General features: G+C 36.5%; 1 pseudogene across 1 annotated transcript; it reads right to left on the minus strand.

The window, feature by feature from the left end:
* Window positions 1–16699: 16699 nt before the first annotated feature.
* On the minus strand, window positions 16700–17862 carry LOC149179595 (uncharacterized; annotated as a pseudogene). Its single transcript, XR_016257391.1, has 2 exons — window positions 17384–17862; window positions 16700–17226 (listed from the first exon to the last, which is right to left on the minus strand). The product of XR_016257391.1 is annotated as an uncharacterized LOC149179595 (transcript).
* Window positions 17863–19414: the final 1552 nt, after the last annotated feature.

Genomic DNA, 19414 nt, shown 5'->3' on the forward strand with positions numbered 1-19414 from the left:
TCTTGTCTGTGGTTCCTTGAACATAGGGAAGATGGACACCTGGATGACGCTCTTTTGGCTCTTTCTTAATCAACGCGTTTTTAGAGGCTTTATGGAAAGCCTTCTGACCCAGGCGTCCACTTTCCATGATCGGGACAACAAAGCACATGAAATCCTTGAAAGGATCCACTCTGATGTCTGTGAACCTTTCTCAATAGCCTCTAATTCCAGGCACAAATATTTTTCATTTTTATTGATGAATTCTCACGGAAGTGATGGATGTTCTTCATGCAGAAGAAAGATGAGACATTCTCCAAGTTCGTAGAATTCAAGGCACTGGTTAAGAAAGAAACCAACAAGAAGGTGGAGGCTCTGAGGAGCGATAATGGAGGTGAGTATATATCAAATGAATTTAAAAATTTCTATGCAAAAGAATGCATTCAACAAGAGTTGACAGCACCCCACAACCCATAACAAAATGGGGTGGTTGAGAGAAAGAATCGTAGCATTGTGAGAGCAGTGAGGGCGATGTTGCATGACCAGGCCTACGTCTGTATTTGTGGGCTGAGGCATGTAACACAATAGTCTATTTGTAGAACCAGAGTCCTCATTGGATTCTAGGCATGATTACACCAGAGGAGGCTTTCTCGGGGAGGAAGTCGGATGTGTCGCACTTCAAGATTTTTGGAGCCTCTGTTTACTTCCATGTCCCATAAGAATCAAGGAAGCAACTTGAGCCGATAATAGAGTTTGGGGTATTTGTGAGTTTAAAAAAAAATCCACACAACTACCATGTGTACTTTCCATCCCTTAGAATGACAGTGATGTGAAGGGATGTAAATTTTGATGAGGATAAATCGATGTGGTGCTCTCTTGAGAGGGAGATTCAAATCCCACTAGAAGAGGAGATTTTAGCTTCAAAGGAGGAGTGTCAGGAAGTTGTGGAGTTGCCACAAATTGAGGAGCAGAGAATGGAGATAGCCATTCAAGCAGAACCATCCAGAGAAGGAAGGAAAATAACCAGGGAAGCTGAGAGACTTGTGCAGGATGAAAGGGAGAATGTGGGTGCTCCTTCAAATCAGCGTAGACAAAGAAGGTCACGTGATCAATACACTAGCTACATGGCTTTGATGACTAAGTTTGTAGAGACTGAGCCATCCTCTTTTGAGGAAGAAGTAGAGGAACCTGTATGGGTTGATGCAATGGTGGAGGAATACGAATCCATGGTAAAGAACAATGCTTGGGAAGTGGTCCCAAGATTAGCAAATAAATCAGTTGTGGGTTCAAGATGGATCTTCAAGATGAAGTAGGCAGCATATAGAAGCATAGAGAAGTATAAGGCCATCGTTGTGGCCAAGGGGTGATCTCAAGTTGAGGGAATTGACTATGAGGAGACCTTTGCTCCTGTGGCAAGGTACTCATCCATAAGACAAATTCTCGCACTTGCTGCATAGATGGGGTAGAAGACCACCATATGGATGTAAAAACAACATTTATCAATGGGGTTATTGAGGAGGAGGTGTACATCGAGCAACCAGAATATTTTGAGACATTTGATCAAGAGTCTCATGTGTGCAGACTCAAGTGAGCATTGTACAGTCTCAAACAAGAATCAAGTGCTTAGTACACCAGAATCAATATCTATCTCACCGGTTTGGGCTTCACCAAAAGTGAATTAGGTACAAACCTCTATAATATCTTGGTAGAAGGTAAATTTCTTATTATTTCCTTATATGTTGATGATTTGATTTTAACTGGTGATGAGTAGTTTATTAGATTATGCAAGGAGGACCTTGCAAGGGAATTTGAAATGAAGGACATGGGTCTCACACACTACTTCTTCGGGTTGGAAGTATGGTAAGGAAATAGGGAAAAATTTGACTCTCAAGGCAAGTATGCAAATGAGATACTGCAGAAGTTCTACATGGAGAGTTGCAAACCCATGGAGACACCTCTAGCGACCAATTGGAGGAAGGAGGATGCCACTTTAGGTGAAAAAGTGGATGTTACCATTTATTTGCAGCTGGTGGGTTCACTAATATATCTTCTAAACACACGACCAAATATGTGTTATGCAGTCAACCAGTTGAGCCAAGCTATGGTTAGGCCAACCAAATTATTTTGGATGGTTGCTAAGCATGTTTTACGGTACCTCAAAGGCACTACCTAGTTTGAACTATGGTATAAACAGGTAGAGGGAGTGAATTTGTGTGGCTTCATAGATGCAGATTAGGCACGGAGTCCATTAGATAGAGAGAGTACTTCAGGTGGAATTTCCAATGTTGGGTCCGCAATTGTTTCATGGTACAATAAGAAGCAAAGATTAGTGGCACTTAGCTTGGCAGAAGTAGAATACATGGCTGCAAGTCAAGCAACATGTGGGGCAATTTGGATGAGAAAGACACTTGTTGGATTTTTTGGTGAGATGATGGACCCAACTGTGATCTACTGTGATAATCAGAGTTGCATCAAGCTATATGAGAATATTTTTCTTCATGATTGATCCAAGCATATAGATATCTGGTATCACCATTTACGAGACTGTGTGCAGAGGCGAATAATGTTGCTACAATACATTCCAACAGAGGAACAAGATGTTGACATTGTGACAAAATATTTGTCAAGAGGGAAGTTTGAGTTCCATAGGTGCAAGATAGGGGTGGTTGATAATCTCTTTCTCACTGAGAGGGAGTGTTGAAAAATGTAGCAAGAAATTCTCAATTGGATTTTTCCTTGATTAAATTGAGCAAATTTGAATTTCTACATCAACAGACAACTTGGATGTAGTTAACTTATGTGAGATGGCTTGTGTCACCCAGTTGACTTAGTAAATTCGAGTTTGAGGAGTTAAAGTTTAGTTAAGCATGAGTCATTGCTAATTTCTAACAATCAAGGTCAACTATCTCAATTTGTTTTCAGTTAAACTAGTTCCAACTATTAGAGGAACTAGTGGAAGGCTAGTTGTGCGGTGGAACTTCAGTCAAGCTCAGTGATCATCCAGTTAACTGATCAATTGGACCAAAATAGCTAGTGCGTGCAGGAAATTCGAGTTCCTGGTGGTGGTGGAGATTCCAAGGTAGTGTAACATTAGTTGTAGACTAGTCTTGAGTGTACATGTGTTGGATGCAATCAGATGATCAACCTTGGGAATTGCGCAATCCAATTTGGAGAAATTCCTAAATAATAGGGGTCCAATTTTTCAAGGAATTATGCAAGGAAATAGGGGCTCAAGCAGAAGCAGAAATTGACTAAATGTGGGTTAGAGGTTTTCAGTGAGCAGAGAGACAAGTTATTCAATTACATGTTATGCTTAGTTGAGCAAAGCAATTGTAATACATCTCTATTCATCAAATTAATGCAAGTAGGCATTGAGATTTTTAGCTAATTGCTTTCCCTAAAAAACTAACTATTGTGTGCATGTGTTATTTCTTATTACATGTTTGAAATTTTTGTTCTAAATTATGAATTAACTTCCACAAAGCAGTAGAGTAAATTTATGCCTTGTAATTTTGATTAAAACTTTAGAAACATTTACAAATCTACACTATAATTTCTACAATAAAAAATAAATAAACAATTTTTAAAAATATTCAAATTAATTTTATTTTTTATTTTTTACTATTAATTAATTAAAATATTAATTATATCTAAATATTATTATTTAATTTAAATTTATTTTCATTCTAAATGATACATCTTTTAAAAATATTTGATACATCTTTCAAAAATAATGAATTTTAAAACTTGGAACACAATCTAGTGAAATTCAACATTTAAAAATGAAAAATCACTTTAAAGCAAATTTGAAATTTTATATATCTTTTAAAAACTATGAATTTTAAAACTTGGAACACAATCTAGTGAAATTCAACATTTACAAATGAATAATCGCTTTAAAACAAATTTGAAATTTTATATGTCGACCAACATTCAATTGAAGGGTTGAAAGATTTAGATTAAATAAAAAATTGAGAGAAAATCCGAAGGTAATATTGTCTTATTTTGACTATCAATAAACACCCAATGTTAATATTAAATAATAGATTTGTATAGAGATTTGAGCCCCATTAAATAGATGGATATGCACGAAATCTGAACCACTGCTTTCATATTTTAAAGTTTTTTTTTTTAAATGAGCGGGGCTAGTTCCCTACAGAAGCATTATGGGCCTTCTTTTTTTATAGATATATTACAAATACGTGCCAGAACTAGGCTGACAACCGTCATATCATTTGATTAATCGCCATGGATCTTAATATGCTACAGCATGCGCAGCTCCGCGGATTCGAACGCGGCCGGGGGGTGTGCAAACCAACCGCCACGATCGTCACAACATGCACGCATATTTTGAAGTTAACATCTTCATACCCAAATGACGAACTAAATTAAATTTTCATTACAGTAGTTGTCTCATATGTTTGTGTAGCACCATTTTGGCAGTGAGAGAGCATACTTGGATGGATCCACACAAATAAATGAAATATTGGAATTACATGTGATTCCACCCCTATGTATGTTGTTCCGGAACAACCTCTGTTGGATGTCTCAAACCCTACAACAAGCTCAATATATTGCATCATAAAGAAAGCCAGCGGCATGGGCATGGCATTACATTACAGTACAGCGACCATGGCTATTATGGAGCTTACTCGATTCTGGAGGGCAGTTTTAATTATCTTTTGTGTATGCTTAATTCAATTCCAGGGCAGCAGAACTGTGTTCAATAATGGATTATTTGCAGAAGCCCAGTAATCGTATTCAGATGATTTCAGCGAACACTGCCACCATATTTAATATAATATTGAAGTATATGAGTAGATTCACTTGTATGTGTCGAGGTAATTAGTCATAAGACTATTTAATATAATTTTTTTGGGTGTGGGGTTTATCCACTTATGTATAGGTCACAAAACTATGTAATGGAATCTATCTAGGTACAACCACACATTCAACCACTACTTCTATGTAATATAATCTATCTAGATATAGCCTCATATTTAATATAATTTTTTGGGTGTGGAGTTTATCCACTTATGTATAGGTCACAAAACTATGTAATGGAATCTATCTAGGTACAACCACACATTCAACCACTACTTCAATGTGCCTCTATGGCTTTAGGCTAGGTCTACATGGCAATTGAACTTCTCCTACTTTCCAACATTCAATCCAACTGTTTTGGGATTTTTGATAAAGAAGGATATGAGGGCGTGTTTGATCCCATTTATGTGTACATAGAATACAAAACCATTAATATAATATCAAATCACACATTCAACCATTACCTCAAGATGTCTTCATAACTTTTAAGATAAGTAGCCCTCATGATAATTGAAACTTCCCCAATAATTGAAAAAATTCCTCTATTTGTACCAATAAATTAAACTCTATAAAACTTTAATATTTTAATTTTAAAAATTAATAAATATAAAAATTATGTTAATGGTAAAAGAGAAAGATAATTCATTATTATTTTTTAAATTTTTTTTTATCAAATTATATAAAATTTAATTATAAAATATATGTTTTATTAATTTGATGAGAAAAATTCAATTTTACATTAAAAAATATTCATTTAACTATTTTTATATATTCTCTCATAACATTATCCAAAATAGCACCACCTACATATATATATAATTTCAAGAAAATTCTATTTAATTTTTTGCAACTAAATGAATAAATCATATTCTACTTTTTCAAATTTACATAATTCAAGCACACTAAGTAACTTTTCCGAAACTCGGCTGTTCAATAATACTACAGTTAAATGCATTCGTATGTCAATTTTTATTTTCAACGGAGAAAACAACCGTCTTCTATTTGAACATAAACGATGGTTACATATGCTATGTTTACTCATCTATGCGGCCAGTGATAGTGACGGAGTCCATGAAAAAGAAACGGATCTAGCTAATAAAACCTACTGATCTAGCTTAACAAAAACAGGGCAAAAAAATTCGTATGTCAGTTCTACCCTCGAGGCAATATAATATATGTCGTCTATTTTCCTTCGATTCAAATAAGTCTCGAGATAATTTCTAGTCTATAAACCAGAGTAAAATAAGTCTCTATAACATTTCTCCTCAAATTTCTATAAATCGTAAAATCTATAAACATAGCTTTGAAATCAATTATAAGTCCCTTTGTTCAATATATTTTGAGAATTAAATCTCTTTACGTGTTAATATTTTTAATTTCGGTAAAAATATGATTATTAATTATTCTATAAATTAAACGCTTTGTAACTAGAGGTTAGGTCTAGACAACGTGGACTTTGGCTTGGTTAAGGTGGAAAGCTTCTTTGTGAGTATTTGGCTTTTAATAATCTCATTGATCCCCTAGCTGATAGTGTTCAGACACTTGCACTAATTTCCTCATGACTAGAAGGTGCTCTCGAGTAATTTTGTCATTTATTTTTGCAAGTGTTCTTCTGGTCTAGTTTCTTTTGGGCGGTCTCTTTGTTCGGATCAGATTGAAGTCTATTCCTTGGGGATATTAGTTCGCTGTCATCTCCTCCAAGCGTTGTGGGTCATGGAGTTTCAGTGTCTTTTGATATGTTGGCATTTATGGTTTAAGTTATGGATGAAATGGCTATATTTCCTTTTGAACGACAACAATTCTCTTTGAAGAGCATTTTGGAACATCATTGAGTTATAGCTAACCTCAAACTTGTTGGAGTAGTTACAAATCTTGGGCCATAGCACTGCCTCTTGATCGCAACTTCACAATGCTTATTTTTTGAAGGCTATTGTTATGTACCTTTTCCTCTTGGCTTTGCAAGTCTCTTGCATCAAACATTCTTATGGCATGTGGTCTCTATTTTGTTTTGGTGCTTCTCGTTGATAGTTTTCTCTGCAGATGGGGTACAAGGATTGAAGTTAATACTAGTTACTAGATAGCTCTACTTCTTTTTCAATTTCCATGGTTTACGTCTTCTCTGGTGTACAAATCTTGGATGGTTTTAGTATTCTTGGACTTTTGGCTGTTTCGTTCAGTTCTTTAATGTCATTGTAATTATCTCTAGGGTTGTCTAAGCTCTAAATTTTGTTTTATAAGGAGATATGGATATGGATATGGGCATGGCTATGATGATGTAATCATACTTGATTTTCTCCATATATATGTCTAGAGCAATTTGGTTTTCTTCCTAATAGAAAAATTCAAGATGTTGTTGCAATTGCCCAAGAGTGCATACCCTCGATCAAATCAAACAAGCAAAAAACATGCCTCGTGAAAATAGATCTTTTGTGGGCATATGATTAAATATATTGGGAATTTCTGCGACTGATTATTCATAAAATTGGTTTTCCCTTCCGGCATGTGAGATGGATAATGGTCTGTGTGACGTCGGCATCAATGGCAGTTTTAATCAACGGGTTCCCTACAGATTTCTTTAAAATATACAAGGGTTTGAGACAAGGATGTGCTCTCTCCCCGTTACTCTTTATCTTGGTAATGGACTCGTTTAGCAAAAGTGTAAGTGCAGCTAAATTGAGGGGTAATATCTCTGGATGTAGGGCCTCTTCCACTATCTCAACTACTCACTTACTTTTTGTGGACGATGTCCTTGGTTTTGGAGCTGCTAAGCTTTCTGAATGGGAAACTTTACATCAAATTTTAACTCAATTCGGAAGGGCCTCTGGACTTGTTATTAATAAATATAAGACTAAGCTTATCACTGATGGGGAGGATGTAGTGGTCAACCAACAAATTGCAACCCTATTTGGGATTAAAACTATTTCTCTATCCTCTAATTTCAAATATTTGGGTTGTTTCCTCAAGCTTGACAACTATAGGATTTTGGACTGGGAGTGGTTGGTTATTAAAATCCAGAAGAAGTTGTCTCAATGGGATCATAGGTGGCTGACCCTTGGAGGAAGGGTGATCATGATAAAATTATTCCTTCAAGGCATCTATGTGTTTTGGATGCACCTTTTTCTTGTGCCTTCGAAAATAATCAACAAAATTAATGCTATTATTGCCAAGTTTCTGTGGTCCAGAACAAGAACTTCTAGAAAAATTCACCTGGTCAAGCTGGATTCAATCACTCACCCTTTAGATGCTGGTGGGTGGGGTATGAGGGATATGAAACGTTTCAATCTGGCTCTTCTCACTCGTAATATTTGGAGGTTTTTTAATGAGCAAGGTATTTGGAGTCAGATCATCCTCGATAAATACCTCCTGCAACAAAGTTTGGAAGAATGGGTTGTTGTGGGAGCCCCATTCAAGCGGAGGAAATCATATATTTGGAGCAGCTTGATGGCTACTAGATCTTGGTTTTGTGGAAACCTCAAGTGGCTTGTGGATAATGGTGACAAGATCCTTATTAGATTGGATGCTATTAAAGGCATGTTTGGTGATCATACTCTATCCCCACAAATCATCCTTTCCCTTCACTATTTGGGTATCCGCCATCTTGGTGATCTTAAGCATCGGTCCCTAATCAGTGTCCCTCCTCTGCTTAGCCTCATTCCTGGGATTTGGGTCTCAACGTTGCTTTCAGAGTCGAATGGGAGTCTTATAGGTTGAAACTCATCAATGCAAGGATTGTGTTGTTTGAGAGGTCTGATTCTCTTGTCTGGGGTGGACGTGGCACTGGTGGAAATCTTGTTGCTAGTGAAATTTATTCATACATATATGGTTCCCCTTATTCCTTCCCTAACGACATGTCAACTATGGCTATGTGGAGATGGGAAGCTCCCTTGAAGATCAAGTTCTTTTCTTGGTTGGATCTTTTCAATCGCATTCTGACTTGGGATAATTTGATGACAAGGTGCTATAATGGGTTGGGCTGATGCCATTTTGTTGCTCTTCTTTTGAGGATATCACACATTTGTTTATAGGATGCCCACACGCCAATTCTATCTAGGATCAAGTAGCGGTTTCGCTGAAAATTAGGATTGATAGGATTTGGTCTTCCATCTTGGATTGCCTATTGTACTGGAAATTGGAATAGAGGCCATTCTTGCTCTACCCTTATATGTTTTTTGGGGTATCTAGTGTTCCAGAAATGCCTCTATTTTTTAGAATGATTTTTATGATTGCCAATCTACCAGCGTTAAAATTGTCGGCCATTTTTCAGAAATTGATCCATGGTTGCCCTCATCTCCACGATGCTCTATTCTATTAGGGGATTTGGGTGATCATATTCTTTTGGGCTTCTTCGATGGGGCCTCCACTGGTGGTTCATGCAGATGCGAGGCTCTTATCCGTCTCTGCCCTAGTAGGGAATATCACTTCTTCTGGAATGCTGGCAGAGGAACTAACAGTCGAGCTAAGATAGTGACATTGTGGGGAATTCTCTAGAATGTTGTGTGGCTTGCCATTGATTCCTTTAGGGTGGTTGGAGACTCTAAGGTGGTCATAGGTTGGCTGTAGTGGCGAAACTCCCTGGAGGTTCCTTTGCTTCACCATTGGATGGTCAACATCAAGGCTCTTTGTTCCCTCTTCTCTAATATCTCATTCATGCATGTGTACAGAGAGCAAAACTTGGTCGTTGATGTTCTATCTAAGAGAGGGATCAGTCTTTGTCTTGGTTTTATGTTTTTTGAGCTTCGGGTTGATGGCATTGTACAGGAAGCTGGCTCCTTCTCTTTCTAATCCTTTGTTTTGTTTCTTTTAGGGATTCCTTTGTTTCCTAGTCTGGTCTATCTTTTCTCCTTTGTCTTTCCCTTGTCTGTCTTTTTCTAGTGCTACCAATGTTGGTTCTTAGTGATCTCTTCGTTGCTTCTTTGGTCTGGTGTTGGTCTGATTCAATGATTTGCTTACTTCTCTTTCAGTTCTACAGTCTATAAAGCCATATGTAATTTCTCATTTGATTAATGAAGAGTGAAAGTTTTTTTTTTGTTGAAAAAAAAAGTACACAAGCATAGAAATTCAAGTTATAAAATATATTGGGTCTTGTAACATGAAAACATGAAATTATAATTTGTGTAGGTTTGCAATGAGAAGGCTAGAAGATACATGAGTAGAATGTAAAAAAATCAAATTAGATCTCTCTTCCAGGATTTAAGGATGGTTAACTCTTGATACCGAGGATCATCCAAAAGGAAATGAGGTATAGTGTGCTATGATAAACATCTGACTTCCCTTGAATTTAATGGTGAATCTGTTTTGCCCAAATCTTATGATTACCTCTCCAACTTGTGACATTCTTATTACAAAGTGCTAATGAAAGTGGAGCAAATTTTTTGAAGTCTTGTCCACATGTATCGATAAAGTGCTTGATAGAAGGCAAGTGGATAATTGAATAGACTGGAGGTATTTTGGATTCACATTTGCTATCTCTTTATACATATTAGTATATTCTTAGATGAATGGTTCAGACAAATGATTGAGTATTTCATTGTTGAACTACTAACAGAAGTTGATATGAATATACACGAACATTGTATGATAGACATGAAATTTAGTTTATCGTTTCACCTTATTTTCTTTCTTAAAAGAATGGTGCTCCATTAAATTCTATTTCCAAATCACTTTAACTTTGTTTTCAATAAAATTATTCTATTTTCAAATCATTTTAGTTCTATTTTCAATTCTTTGGTTATACAGGTCTTTGAATATTGTTGGAAAGGCGGAGGAGACAAAGCATGAATTCACACAAAACACGAGCTGCTACTCTTCTATTGATCACACAAAACATGATGCTTACAATGAACTCGATGAAGGGTATTTATCCTTTTCGACTAACAACTCGCCTTGACATGCATCCACATGCAACCACACATCTATCACTTAACTTGACTTGACTAACACTCAAGTACTCAATCACTTAGTTAACTGACTCTCTATGTTTAGCTAACTCCTCATGCATGAGTAATTATCTATTTTAACACTCCCCCTTAATTACGACTGCTAAACTAAAACATGACTCATGACAACTCAAACATTCCTGCTGGTCTATGTCTCAGCTAGGCTTACAACACCCAAGTTTCTTCTATGAAACTCAAACACATCTTGTGCTAATGACTTAGTAAATATATCAGCCAATTGATCACTAGATTTACAAGGCTTCAAGTGAACTTCTCCATTGCTCACAAGTTCTCTAATAAAGTGATATCTAGTATCAATATGCTTGCTCTTCTGATGAAACACACTATTCTTGGATAGTGCAATCACTGAGGTGTTGTCACAATATATTGTTGTTGATCCTTGTTGTTTCTGCTTGAGTCCATCAAATACTCTTCTTAACCACACTGCTTGACATGCTGCTGATGTTGCTGCTACATATTCTGCTTCTGCTGATGAAAGTGTCACAATGGGCTGCTTCTTAGATGCCCATGAAATCACACCTGAACCAAGGTGGAACACAAAACCAGAAGTTCTCTTCCTATCATCCAAACTGCCTGCAAAATCACTATCTGTGTATCCAATCAAATCCTTCTTTTTTGTGCTTGCATACATAATGCCACAATCTCTAGTTCCTGCTATGTATCTCAAAATTCTTTTTCCTACACTCCAATGTGTGCCTTTTGGAGTCTCCATAAATCTGTAAATAAAAATCACTCCTTGCATGATATCTAGTCTTGTAGCTGTGAGATACATGAGGTTTCCAATCAATATTTTGAATAGAGTTGGATTTACATATGATCCTTCATCATCCTTATTTAAATTTCTATCGGTTACAACTAGTGTAGGGACAGGTTTGCAATTTTCCATCCTGAATCTTTTCAACAAATATTTGGCATATTTATTTTGACAAATAAAAATTCCTTTTTCAGATTGCTCAACTTCTATGCCAAGAAAATATTTCATGAGACCAAGATCTGTCATCTCAAATTATTTCATCATGGCTTCTTTAAATTCATCTATGTCAAAATCACCTGTAAAAATCATGTCATCAACATATAAGAAAACAATCAAAATATGTCCATGCTCATTTAACTTTGTGTATAAGATAGTCTCAATGTTGCTTCTACAAAATCCATTCTTAATCGTGTAGCTATCGTTTCTACTATACCAAGCTCTAGGCGCTTGCTTCAATCCATAGAGCGCTTTCTTCAACCTGTAAACTTTCTTTTCATTACTCTCAACTTCATATCCTGGAGGCTGCTGAACATAAATTTCTTCTTCTAGAATTCCATTCAAGAAGGCTGATTTCACATCCATTTGATATACTTTCCACTTGTTCTGAGATGTTGTGGCTAGAACTACTCTTACAGTATCCAATCTGGCTACTAGAGAAAACGTTTCTCCAAAATCTATTCCTGGTTGCTGCAAGAATCCTTTTGCTACAAGTCTAGCTTTAAATATGTCAATTTCACCTTTCTCATTCAACTTTGTCTTGTACACCCACTTCACACCAATGAGATTTTTGTCCTTTGGTAAATCAACCAAATCCCATGTATCATTCTTTTCAATAGCTTCAATTTCTTCATCCATGGCTTGCACCCAATTTTCATCTCTGGTTGCTTCTTCAAACGAAGAAGGTTGGAATGACAACAATGCAAAATTTGAACTAACATCCAAATCATCATAAATATATTTTAGACTTCTCATCTTTCTCTTACCACTACTTGATTCATCACCTCATTGATTGTTGGGAGAATCTTGATCCGTTGATCTGTTTGAAGATCCATGCCGCTCTGAAAATCTTGGAGTCCTTGTTGGTGTGTCTCTATTTGGTGTCTTCACCTGTGATTCTTCTTGCTCCTTTTTTGCTACACCATCTTCTTCCATCAGTGGCACTTGTGCATCAACTGTTTTGTCTACAGTTCCATTCCATGACTCTTGTTCTTTGAACACAACATCTCTGCTAATTATGGTATTCTTTGTGACAGGGTTATACAATTTTTAAGCTTTTGATTGCTTACTCTAACCAGTGAATGTGCATTTTTCACTTTTATCATCCAATTTGCCTCTTTTCTCCTTAGGCACATGTGCATAAGCTACACATCCAAATACTCTGAGATGAGATACACTACAAGACATACCTTACCATTCTTGTGCTGGTACTCTGTTCATCACACTTTTTGTAGGAGATCTGTTGATCACATAAATAGCACATGCAACTACTTCTACCCAATACTCATTAGACAAGTTTCTGCCTTTCAACATGCTTCTTACCATGTTCATAATTGTCTTGTTCTTTCTCTCTACTACACCATTCTGCTGCAGTGTGTACCTATTTGTAAATTATCTTCTGATCCCATGTTGTTTGCAATAATCATGGAATGCATTTGAGTCATATTCTCCACCATGATTTGACCTCAATACCTTGATCTGTCAATCACTTTGGTTCTCTGCTAAGGCTTTGAATTCTTTGAACTTTGCAAAAGTTTCAGACTTCTGCTTCAAGAATTAAACCCAAGTCTTTCTGTTGTGGTCATCAATGAAAGTGAGGAAGTAACAACTTCCACCAATCGACTGTGTCCTCATAAGTCAACACAAGTTTGTATGCACTAGCTCAAGAGGTTGCTTTGCTCTGCATGCAATTGCCTTTGGAAAACTTTCACGGTGTTGCTTTCCCAAGATGCAACACTCACAAGTACTAGCAGGTTCTTTGATGGGAGGTAATCCTCTGACCATCTGTTTCTGTTGCAACAATCTTAAACCAGAAAAGTGCAAGTGTCCAAATCGAAAGTTCCATAACCAATAATCATCAGAACATGCAACTGTAAAAGAACTCACTTGACCACTGTAATTCAAAAGTAGAGGAAATAGCCTGTTCTTCGTCATCTGCACCTTTGCTAGCAGCTGCTTGCTTGGGGACTTGTCATATATAACACATTCTTGACCTTGAAAGATAAATCTGTATCCTTTCTGTGTTGATTGACCAACACTTAACAAATTATGTTTGAGATTAGAAACATAATATACCTCTGAGATTGTCTTCGGCTCCCCCTTCTTGGTTAGAATGTTGACCACTCCTTTGCCATCTACTTCCACAGTCTTGTCAGTCCCCAACTTTACCTATATTTTCACAGATTGATCGAAATTTGCAACCAAATCCTTGTTACCTGTCATGTGGTTACTGCAACCACTGTCTAACAGCCACACACTAGTAGAAGGTTCATGCATGGTATGGAAAGCTAGGAACATGGAGTTAGTACTCTCTGTAGTGACATTAGCTCTCTGGTTCCCTTGATTAGCTATCTTCTTCCTGCAATCACAAGCATAGTGACCAAATTTATTGCAATAATAACATCTCACCTTTGATTTGTCGACTCTTTAATTATTGTTGAAGCTTCTATAGTTGCTTCCACTTGCATGTTCATGCTCTTCTCGGCCATCTTTCTAACCACCATATCTTCTACTTCGTCCTCTGCCTCTCGATCTACTTCTATCTCGACCTCTGTCTCTTGAAATAGAAACCCGACTTTTGAAAGTGGTCTCTAAAGTGGAATCCTTATTTCTGTCTATCCTTGCCTCATGCGATAGAAGTGATCCCATCAGCTCATCAATTGTCAATGATGCCAAATCCTTGGCTTCTTCTATGGCTGCTACCACAACATCAAATTTGGTAGACAAAGATCGGAGGACCTTCTCAAGCACTCTTTGATTTTTTATGTCTTCACCATAAATCTTTAACTGATTTACGACAGTTATGGCTTGATTCATGAAAGAATCGATGTCCTTTGTCTCCTTCATCTGCAGACTTTCAAAATCTGTCCTAGTATTCTGCAACTTAACAATAATGACTTTGGCCATACCTATATAGTTTGTCACCAAAGTATCCCATGCTACTTTTGCTGAAGACGTGACCATAATCTTCTCGAACAATGCTCGGTCCACTCCCTGCTGAATAAGTTGCAACGCATGTGCATTCTTCTTCTTGTCTTTCTTCCATTCTTCCCTCTCTGTATCACTGAGAGCTCGTTCTTCTTCTTCGTTCTTAGGTTATGAAAACCCAAATTTGACATAATCCCAAACATCATGTGTGTGCAATGTAGTCGCCATCTTAATGGCCCACATATCATAATCTTTCCCTGTAAACGGTTGAGAAAGTCATCTTTCTCTAAAAATACCTTTTTGAAAAAACCCTAAATTGCTTTTTGTAAAACTATTTTTCAAAAAAATACCCTTTCAATAAAATCCTTAAATTTTTTATTTAAAAAAAAATAAAAAAATCTTTTCCAAAAACCTTTTCAAAAACTCTTAATATTAGTTTTATATATAAAAAAAAAATCTTTAAAAAATATGTATATAAACAAAACGAATTAATCACTCCAACCTTTATATAATCACCAAGAAATTAAAAACAGATTTAGGTGATAAATCCTTTATAAATCTTTTAATAAAAAAACACCTTTTGTCTTCTTAAATCATGAAAATTTTGGGCATTAGAATATATATATTTTCCTGGTTAAAATAAAATACCTTTTGTCATTTAACATGCACTTTTTTATTAAAAGACTTTAAAAACTTCCCACGTATATGACTAGCAATTGCCCCAAAAGGTGCAAAGAGAGGCCGATAGAAATGTTAAATTGAAATAATTGTATTTTGGTTCAAAATAATAAATATTATAATAACTCAATCATTCAAACTAAACCTAGTCAATAAATTGCCCAAAATAAAATAAATCCTTGAAGGGATATATTGGCTTCCATGGACTTTCACCAAACGTGAAGTAAAATAAAAATATATTGATATGTTTTATGTCAATGAGATCATAATATATCTGCATTTAGTTTGACCTTAAACTCTGAATTTAAGGAGAGATGGATAACACACAAACTGGTTTCGAAAATATCGATTACACAGTACCAAAACAATGAAATTATGAGTAGTAAGATATTGCAACTGAAATTATGAGTAGTAAGATATTGCAACTTATCTTATCTTGGCGTTAGTGTTAGGATTATAAAACATGGAGAGAAGTGGATGTGTTTAAAGACACTATTGTTTGATTTTAATAGCGGCTGGGAATAATCATCATTGATTTTGTTGAGTTTTTAAATAAATTATATTAGAGAATAATACCATAAATAAAACTATGAATTGTTATAAACATAAAACATGTCGGCCTGGAGTATGCCGTAAAACTGCTTCTGCTTGGCCAAGAGCTTGTCTTCCTCGGACATAAGGAAACAGGTTAATGGCCCAAGACCCAGATGCATCTGGAACGAGTGGAAACCTGCTCCCTTACAGACCACCAACGAGTTATTACAGGTGGCGTGGTTTTCCTTGATAACAGTGATGAGTCAAACCTACATTCGCGGATAGCAGCCAGAAATGGTTGTCGTCATTGTTGGTTTGACCCCTGAGTTTTATAGGTTTTTCCACCTTCAGGAAAAAAAAAAAAAAAAAAAAAAAATGAAATAAATAAACATGAAAACCACAAGTCAACTTGACCAAGTCAAATTTATCTGAACCACCTTAACATCTAGCTATTTTTTTAATCATTTTATAATGTAATGCAAAACTTAAAAATATAGCGACGGAATGCTGTCTGAAACTTTTTAAAATGTTCCATTTTTTTATCATTTTAGAATGTAATGCAAAACTTAGAAATGTACTGAATGCTATCTGAAACTTTTTAAAATGTTCAAAAAGAAATCTCGGTGCATCAAATTTGCACCAGAAGAGATCTAATGTTTTTTTAGATATTAAAAAGCTAAAACTATTGTACCATTAAATGGAAAACAGAAAAACATCACCAACACTCCAAGGCCATGTCATTCAATTTCTTGATATCAAATAGGTTAACCTGAGATGTATCTGTGTTATTCATGGGACTAACTAATATTTTAACTTCAATGTATTTCGACCGGCTTTGTTCTCTGATTCAAAAGTACAGAAAAGATTTAACCTCTATTAACATTCGATTTACATACATTATATTCACTAAAATACCAAACAGTGATACATTTTGATATGCTCAAACTCAGAATTTAGAAAAGTAAAAAACTCATGGAGCGGACAGTTGTGGAACTGTACCAGTTAGCTGAGTCGAAACATGGCACCAAATGTTGTAATCCCTTATAATTCTGGAAGACAATTCTCTCTCCATGGCCCCTAAAATTTGATCCAAGATACCATTCCCAACCGGGAGAACAATATAATCTTCCATCAAAGAGAAGGGTAATGGAAGATTTGCATCTAACCCCCATTGTAACCCACCCTCTGAAGCTGGGAGTCTGCTCACTTTCTAAAACCGAAGATGACTCCCTGTGTACAAGAAGCTCTCCTTGCAAATTAAATTGGAAATCGAATCCATTATTCTGACCTGGAAGACCTTTTATATCTAAAATCAATCTATTGGATGCTAATTGGAGGGAGTTGTTTGTGTGTAAAACCCTGCAACGCAGATTTTTCACAGAAATAGCTTACAATAATTCCAAATTTGAAAAGAACCCCATGTAGATATTACATTTGGTCGCTTTCAAAAGATGAAAAAACAAAGAAATTGAAACTGGGTGATGTTTAAGAAGCTTTTAAACATGAATGAACTCACTTGACATCACAGAAGGGGATGGCCATAACGGTGAAGAATGTGACAGGCCTCAGACGAGCTCGCCAGAGATTGTCACCCAAATAGTTAACCCTCGAAGAATCTGGAAATGTAATCTTCACTATCCTCTCTGTTTCTTTTATATAATCTTCTCCTTTCCTAGCTCCTTGTCTGAACGGAACATCCATCCTTCTCTTTGCTTGAAACTGTACCAGTTGAGCTCTGACAATGCTGCTGCTTTTTTGGGGATTTCTTCTCATCTTCATCTTCTTAACAGTAATATAAGATGGTACAGTCCAGGCATTCTGCAGATTGGAATTCATGTTTATCTTATCAGAACTGAGGGCGGTCATGGCAGGCGGAGATGCCATTTGATGAAATCTACCAGAGCCCTTGTGTGAACCTTCTGTGAACTATTGGCTGCTTGAAAAGTATTTTTATGTCGATCTCAAAATTACAGCTAACTTTTAGCGTTCTTTAAATGTATTGCACTCGCATCCATTACAACTCACCTGTTCCTGTTATCGTTGGATGTGTAACTACAATAGACATTACAAGTAAATCCATGGAAGAAGAACAGTGATGGTCAAAAGCCAAGGAAGAAGGACAGCCATAACTGGCAGAGAAAAAGCAGTAAAAATATCTTCAATAGTGACATAAAAGAATGGGAAAAGCAGTAAGGCAACTCAACGATATTTGGAAAAAGCAATCACACTTCAAATCAATTATTGAAAGTGCCTCGCCTGATCGAACGGAGCAAAAAGCAATCACACTTCAAATCAATTATTGAAAGTGCCTCGCCTGATCGAACGGAGCAAGTTAAAAGTGTTGACGATTGTTGATGCATAAAAAGACCTATCGGCCTAAATATTTGGAAGGCTTACACCGAACTTTGAAACTAATGTTTGACTGCGAATCTCTAACGCGTTTCTCGTGAGGATAGCTTCCGATTAACGCCCTTTACGCAAAAGAACTCCCGTGTGAACGCGACAAATTCTAATGGAACATAGCACCCTGTATGCCACTATAAGGTGCGTTAACGCTCAAACCACGAGAGAAAAAGTAGTTTTTTTTCACAAGGATTATTGCAAATCCGTTTTTCGTCGCTCCGTGTAACCTCGTTTGTTGGAAAGTCTTCACCTCGCTCTGTGTAACCTTGTTTGTTGGAAAGCCTCACATAAAGCATTTATTCACAAAAACACGAGCGGTTGTTTTATTCACCCGAAACACGAGTGGCTGTTTTTGTGTGAAAGTGGCTGTTTTTCTATTGAGAAGATCACACAAAATATGATGTTTAGAATGAACATGGTGAAGGATATTTATCTTTTTCAATTAATGATTTACCTTGATATACATCCACATACAACCACACGTCTATCACTTAACTAGACTTGACTAACACTCAAATATTCAATCACTCACTGACTCTCTATTCAGATGTTTAACTAACTGCTCGTACAAAAATAATTATATACAAAAATATTTATCTTATTTTAAGAAATATACCATACAGTATAACCATCTCAACCATCTCGTCCTGCCATAGTTCTTTCGCTGCAAACCTTTGAGTTAGCTGAGTTACATTGAAGTCAGGGCGCGGTAGATTTTCCAGGATATCTGAACCTTGTCACTTCGTGCAGCTGGGAATATTGAGGGTTTGCATACCCAGCCAATGCATAGTGTATTAGTGTCGATCTGTTGACACTAAACACACAGCGAAGCCATTAACGATTACTTTGACGGACGATACAGCGAAGCTGCCAATCCATTAACGCTTTCTTTGAGGGATGGTACAGCGAAGCCGATCTGTGAGCCCATGTGGAGTCCTCATGGAATATTGAGGAGGCGAACGACGTCTCTTATGAATCCAGGCCGATATGGGCAAAGGAATAGTGGTAGACGTGGCCAAAGGAATAGAGTATAGAGCGAAATCGTTTTTAATATTCTGCAATTCACTTCCAAATATCTTTTTCCAACCCTTCGTGCTCACTCTTGCCACAGCCGTCGATTAAACACTCTGACGAAGCATATTCG

This window comes from Pinus tabuliformis, chromosome 3_2 (genome assembly GCF_031772625.1).
Source record: "Pinus tabuliformis cultivar Carrire ecotype Pingquan chromosome 3_2, CPIR1, whole genome shotgun sequence".
NCBI classification, from domain to species: domain Eukaryota; kingdom Viridiplantae; phylum Streptophyta; class Pinopsida; order Pinales; family Pinaceae; genus Pinus; species Pinus tabuliformis.